The sequence below is a fragment of the Micromesistius poutassou genome (genome assembly GCF_964030765.1).
Source record: "Micromesistius poutassou genome assembly, chromosome: 1".
NCBI classification, from domain to species: Eukaryota; Metazoa; Chordata; class Actinopteri; order Gadiformes; family Gadidae; genus Micromesistius; species Micromesistius poutassou.
Window position 1 is genome coordinate 13,072,715 of NC_140271.1, and position 6,000 is coordinate 13,078,714.

A 6,000-nucleotide genomic window follows, 5' to 3' on the forward strand; every position below is an offset into this window, starting at 1 on the left:
AGATCCAGGGCTATTACTACCTGAGGGCCCTCCTCATTAAAAACAGTTCCAGCCCGCCTTAACAAACCCTAATGCACTCAAGTCCCCATTAGGAATCAGATCAGGCTGGCTGTTTTCTATAAAAGCCCGGAGGTGTTTGTGGATGCAGTTGGTGGACGGGGTTGGTGGTGGGGGTGGTGGTGAGTTTAGAGAATCATGGGCCATGTCTGAAATCTTGTTCACTATATTGCAGACTATTTAGGACTCCATCAGTCTCCTGAAGCTGGACATTTCAGCAGGTAATTGGAGGTAGCGCTACATGTTTTCTAAACAGAAGTTTTACAACGACAGCCGAGGGAAGAGTTTGGTTTGGTCGAAGCTGCAGCTGTTCTCTCTGTGTGGGAAGGGAAAGGTCATGTGGCTATTTTAGGAGTTACTAACGTGGGGGATGTGTATCGCCTTCAGAGCATTGATTAATGTTTTTGTCTTTATTAAAGGATATGATCGAATGCGTGTGACGCTATGGGTTTCCTCAAGGTTGACTCCGTTGAGATGGCAGCCGTCTCGTTTATGATTAATGAATGGTGGAACGGGCGCTGGGATTTCTTCATTGATAGCATGGTAGGAGCAGTACCGCTACTCTCCACTAGAGGGCATTGTTTGACCAGCCACCGTAGGAAGTGAATACAAGGCATTGCAGAAGCATGCGTTGGTTTTAAGTGTTTTTCTTTTCACCCTTTGTTTGAGGATTTTACTAAATTGATTGACTTTATTATCATGTTCTCTGTGCCTACTCCACAATTTAAATATGAAACATATTTTTCTGATGAAAAGATAGATCCTATTTTGCCTCTGTTATCGGGACTATTCCAGGACTTCATTTCCCAGCATGCCAAGCAGCCATCCCTGTCTGTGGGCAGTGATTGAGTGTTTGGCTGGACAGGCCTGTGACAAGCCATCATCCACATGCTCATTCCTTGAATAGCATCCACCCATCACCCACACACACTGTCCATTGTTGTTTGTGTTGTGTCAGATGTGCTGAGGGAGATGAAAAGATGTGTGTGTGTGTGTGTGTGTGTGTGTGTGTGTGTGTGTGTGTGTGTGTGTGTGTGTGTGCGTGTGTGTGTGTGTGTGTGTGTGTGTGTGTGTGCGTGTGTGCGTGTGTGTGTGTGTGTGTGTGTGCCAGAAGTTCCAGAAACAGTGGAGTGACCTGACACACACACACACACACACACACACACACACACACACACACACACCATGTGAGAAAGAAAGAATTGAAAGTTAATCAATGCTTCTGTGTTTATATGTGTGCGTCTGACTCTGTGTCAAAGACAGACCAGTTGGGAGAGAGAGAGAGAAATAGCATTCATATATACTGTATATACTGCCCGTGCCCGTAGCCAGCTATGAGGTCACCAGGGTCCAACCCTTGTCATTATTTTAGAGCTAAAAATACGATCCGAACTGAACCCCCTCGACTGAAGCCTCATCATTCATTCCCCGACCCCTGCCTCCGGCCCTGATACTGCGTTTACACACGTTGTGTATTTCGGTCTTTCTCCCATGATGACACCCCAGCCTGAGGCAGCCGGGCCTGTTGTTCTCAGTGTATATTCTAAATAAACTGAACCATGGTGGTTCTCTCTGGATGGTTCTATGGGAGAGCAGAGGGTCCAGACGGGACGGTAGGAGGACCAGGGGCCCCGAGGTGAGGCCTGGCTTCATGTTCTCACCCCTCCACCATCAATAGCTATTGGTACAATCTAATGGTTCAGGCCTAGTAATGATCAGACCTAGTACACACAGTGATACACACGCTACACTATACTACACACACAGGACACAAACATACACACACTCATACACACGAGACAAACACGGAGCGAGAAACACACACACACACACTACACAATACTAAACGTGAACTCCACAAACATACACACACAAACACACACACACACACACGCACTCGACACAAAGGACCCACACAGAGATACACACACACTAGACAAACATAGAGACACACACACACACACTAACTACACAATACTACACACACACACCAACATACACACACACAAAAACACACGTACACGCACACAAAGTCGATTCAACAACTGTGATGGTTGGACTCCCTGCCGGAAGGTTGTGGGCTCCATCTCCAGTCACCTCAGTCTGCCTGCGGGCCTGCTGTAGCAGCACAGCCATGCACCTGCCTCTCTGCTAAACAAATGTGAAGAAGTTGGACCGCTGACACCAACCGTCGCATTTGGACCAATAGAGAACTCAAATCCCGACGAGGCTAATGGCTCAAATGATAGGGGATGGGGTTTCCTGCGGAAAACAGAGTCAATGACGCGGAACATGACTTGTTCACGGCACCCTCTCTCTCTCTCACATTAGACCATAGCAGAGCGTGAGCCTCCCTGTTAATGACCTGAATGTACCCCAAAACTAAAGAGGTATTATCAGATTGCTGGGGGGAAGGTATGGATGTGGGGGGCGGCCAGGCACTCAGAGACAAGAGACCCTCCTCCAGGCCCCAATCTGCTCAGCATCCATCGCTGTGGAGTCGTCCGGCTGCGGCATACATATTCAAATGAGACGGAACCAAAGCTTTCGCTAGCGGTATTTACAGTGGGAGAGGAGGCAAGGAGGAGGGGAGGAGAAGAGGGAGGGAGAGAGCGAGGGAGAGAGAGAGAGAGAGAGAAAGAGAGAGAGAGAGAGAGGGAGAGGGTGAGAGCGAGAGAGGGAGTGAGAGGCAGAGAAGAATGGAATAGAGGGGGGAAAGCGAGAAGAGGAAAAAGGGGGATGGAGAGGAGACGAGAGAGAGGGGGGGAGGAGAGGGAGGGAGGGAGAGAGAAAGAAATGGAGAGATTTATTTAACTTTTGGTGCTTTGGAAATGTGTGTGTCCGTTTCCCCATGCTAATGAACCCATTGAAGTGAATTGACAGGATAAGAGGGAGTGGGGAAGATAGAGAGAGAGCGAGAGATGATGGGAGGGGGGAGGTAGAGAGTTGGAAAGAGATGGGGGGTGGATTGAGAGATGGGTGGGAGAGAGAGCGAAAGATGATGGGAGAGGGGGAGATGGAGAGAGGGGGCACATTGAGAAATGGGGGGAGATAGAGAGACAGAGAGAGAGAGAAAGATGATGGGAGGGGGAGCGAGAGAGAGGGGAGGTAGATTGAGAGATGGGGGAGATAGAGAGGGATAAAGATGATGGGAGGGGGAGATGGAGAGAGGGGAAGAGAAGGGAGGGGGGTGGATTGAGAGATGGGGGGTGATAGAGAAAGAGATAGAGAGAGAAAGAGAGAGAGAGAGAGAGAGTAAGATGATGGGAGATGGGGGAGCGAGAGATGGATAATCTCCATCATGCAGTAATCTGTGATGGGGGAGACGCTTGTCTCTATGGATCTCACTGATGACGGATCCAAGGCTGAAGTGTCCTCACGTTAACCCCGATAAACTGCTCACTGTCGCCCCCTCAGGGACACGGAGGAACTACATGCTATCCAGCACAAGTTAAGGCACCGTCGTTACTGTCCCTCCTGGCTTCATTAAAACATCTGTTATTCATATAATTTGACACGCATGATGGATTCACCGAACCAATCAGTGAAAAGATTAAATGAGCTGCTAGCCCTCCTTAAAATCTAAATTGGCTCATTCAGAGGCATTTGCAGGCCACTCAAAAACTGATATATTCTCACAGAGCATTAAACTCGTTTATAACCAACAGATGCCAATGGTGTCACTCAAACGAGGCTCTTGAATCTCCCCGCAGTACTTGGGAGGAGCAGGTAAGAGGCCGTATCTTCCTTCTCAGGTTTCCACGTCCTGGTGAGACGTAACAAGCGCCTGCTAATGAGACGCGCTAATGTGCTAACAGCTGTGTGCGCCTCTGGAGGGAAAGCGGAATAAATTAGAGGAATTAGAGATCAGAGCGTGGGATCGCAGCTATAGCGACGAATATCTGCTTGCGGGACACGACAGCGAACAGGCTCACCGCCCGCGAGTTAGGACGAATGGACCGTGTTCCAATAGTCGTCCCAGCTCGAACCATGCTTTCTAAACTTCCTGATGTGCTCCTCATTGGCATTGTACCAAATGATCGAATTTACTTTATGGGATCAACAAAGTACTATATTGTCTTTTATACAACAGTTAGTTCCGACCAAGTAATTTGATTGGACAAGAGGCTTTCCATGAGTGCTGATATAGAGTATAACAGCACTGGGACTTTTAACTATACATGTATCACTCCGCTTTACAGGTGTTATCATAACCGTTAATGTTATTAACGGTCTTTATGTAGCTTAGATTGGAACTAACTTTGCACAGCAAAGATGAACATGTTTCCAGGCATAATATTTGAGTTGAATTACGAATGGTCGTCAGAAGAGGACCAAGGGAACGTAACGTAACATGTGCGCGACCTATACAAAGTAGCAAGCTAGTGTGTTTATGTGTTGCTTGGCAACAGTCCAGTCCCAGTCCAGTAGCGGAGCCAAATAAATCATTAATGAACAAACAAATCATAATCTGTTGTTGCTTATTATTGTCAACTAATAAATGGTGCTTGTAAAACTGTTGTATAAAATTATCTTTGGCACTCGGCTTACTGGCCTCGTACCTACGAACCTTGTACAGCCGTGCTGATATTCAGTACAACAGCACTGCCTCTCGTGTGATATTGCTTAATTATTAGCTTATCTTTTAATTTAAAAAAAATAAAAAATAAAATAATTTTAAAGCCAAACCAATATTGCTTTTGACAGATACGTTTATCATACACAAAAAGTGAATTGGATACTGATTAGATGTTCACCCTTAAACCAGGTCGGAAGGTTATGATTGGCTTGTCTCCTCAAAGATATATCGATTGAATAGGAATGAAAAAAAATTGGAATGCAACCCAATTGATTTATGAGAGCTAGCGACATGCCCACACGCCCAAACGTACACACACACACACACACACACACACCACACACACACATGCTACCTGAGATGTAGCTGGCAGCTAACAGGTGCTAAGCCATGCAGCGATACATCATCCAAGGTCATGATTGTCCTTGAAGAAGTGATTTAGGGAAGTGGGGAGGAGAGAGGAGAGAGGAAAAGGAGGGAGAAGGGCTAAGGAGTAGGATGGAGGGTGGAAGGGGAGGAGAGAGAAGGGAGAGAGAGAGATTAAGAGAAAGAGGGAGAGAAAGCTATATATTCCGCTGTGTAAACAGCAGTTTCCTTGGGCAAACTCTCTCCTAGAAGGTGGAGAGAGAGAGTAGTAGGGAGAAGTGAATATAAGAGGGAGAGTGGAGGAGAGTGGAGGAAGGAGAAGGAGAGAGGGAGCTAAGGAGCAAGGAGGAGGAGGAAATGTGAGGAAAACTGAAACATATTTAATCTTGGTCAACATCTTAATGATTTAACTCACAGCGTAGCCCCCCCGCCTCCATCTGATGGGAGGGGTTCCAGGAGTGGAAGTCTGCTCCACTATTTCCAGCCAACCGCTAATTACCAGCGACTCCGGGGTCCAGAGATTCAGAGAGAGAGTTATGGCTTTTCAAAATTGAATTCAGCTCTGATATGCTTGGAAGACATCAAGATACTGAGCGTGAGGGGAAAAGTCCAATTAAACTTTTAAATTGTAATTATACAAGAATCACTGCTGATTTCAGCGAGTCTTTTGTGGTCGGCGCCAAACCGATCCGTGACGGGCTTGTTTAAAATGTGTCCCTTTCTTCTCTCCTCTCACATCCCACACAATCCCGCTGAAATCCTCCCTTAATCACCCTTATCCATGACTCAGACTTTATCTACCAAAAGTTCCTCCATTGTGACGGTCGACGATGAGTTTAAAGTTTCTTCAGACCCAAGGCCGTAACGCAGAATAATAATATAAAGTGTATTTGACATTTAATCTCAGTCCCTCAACAGTTTTTTAAATCCCATTGCTGAAGATGTCGAACATTTCGTCTCCGCTCCTGATAAAACACGTTCTGCCTGCGCGACGGACA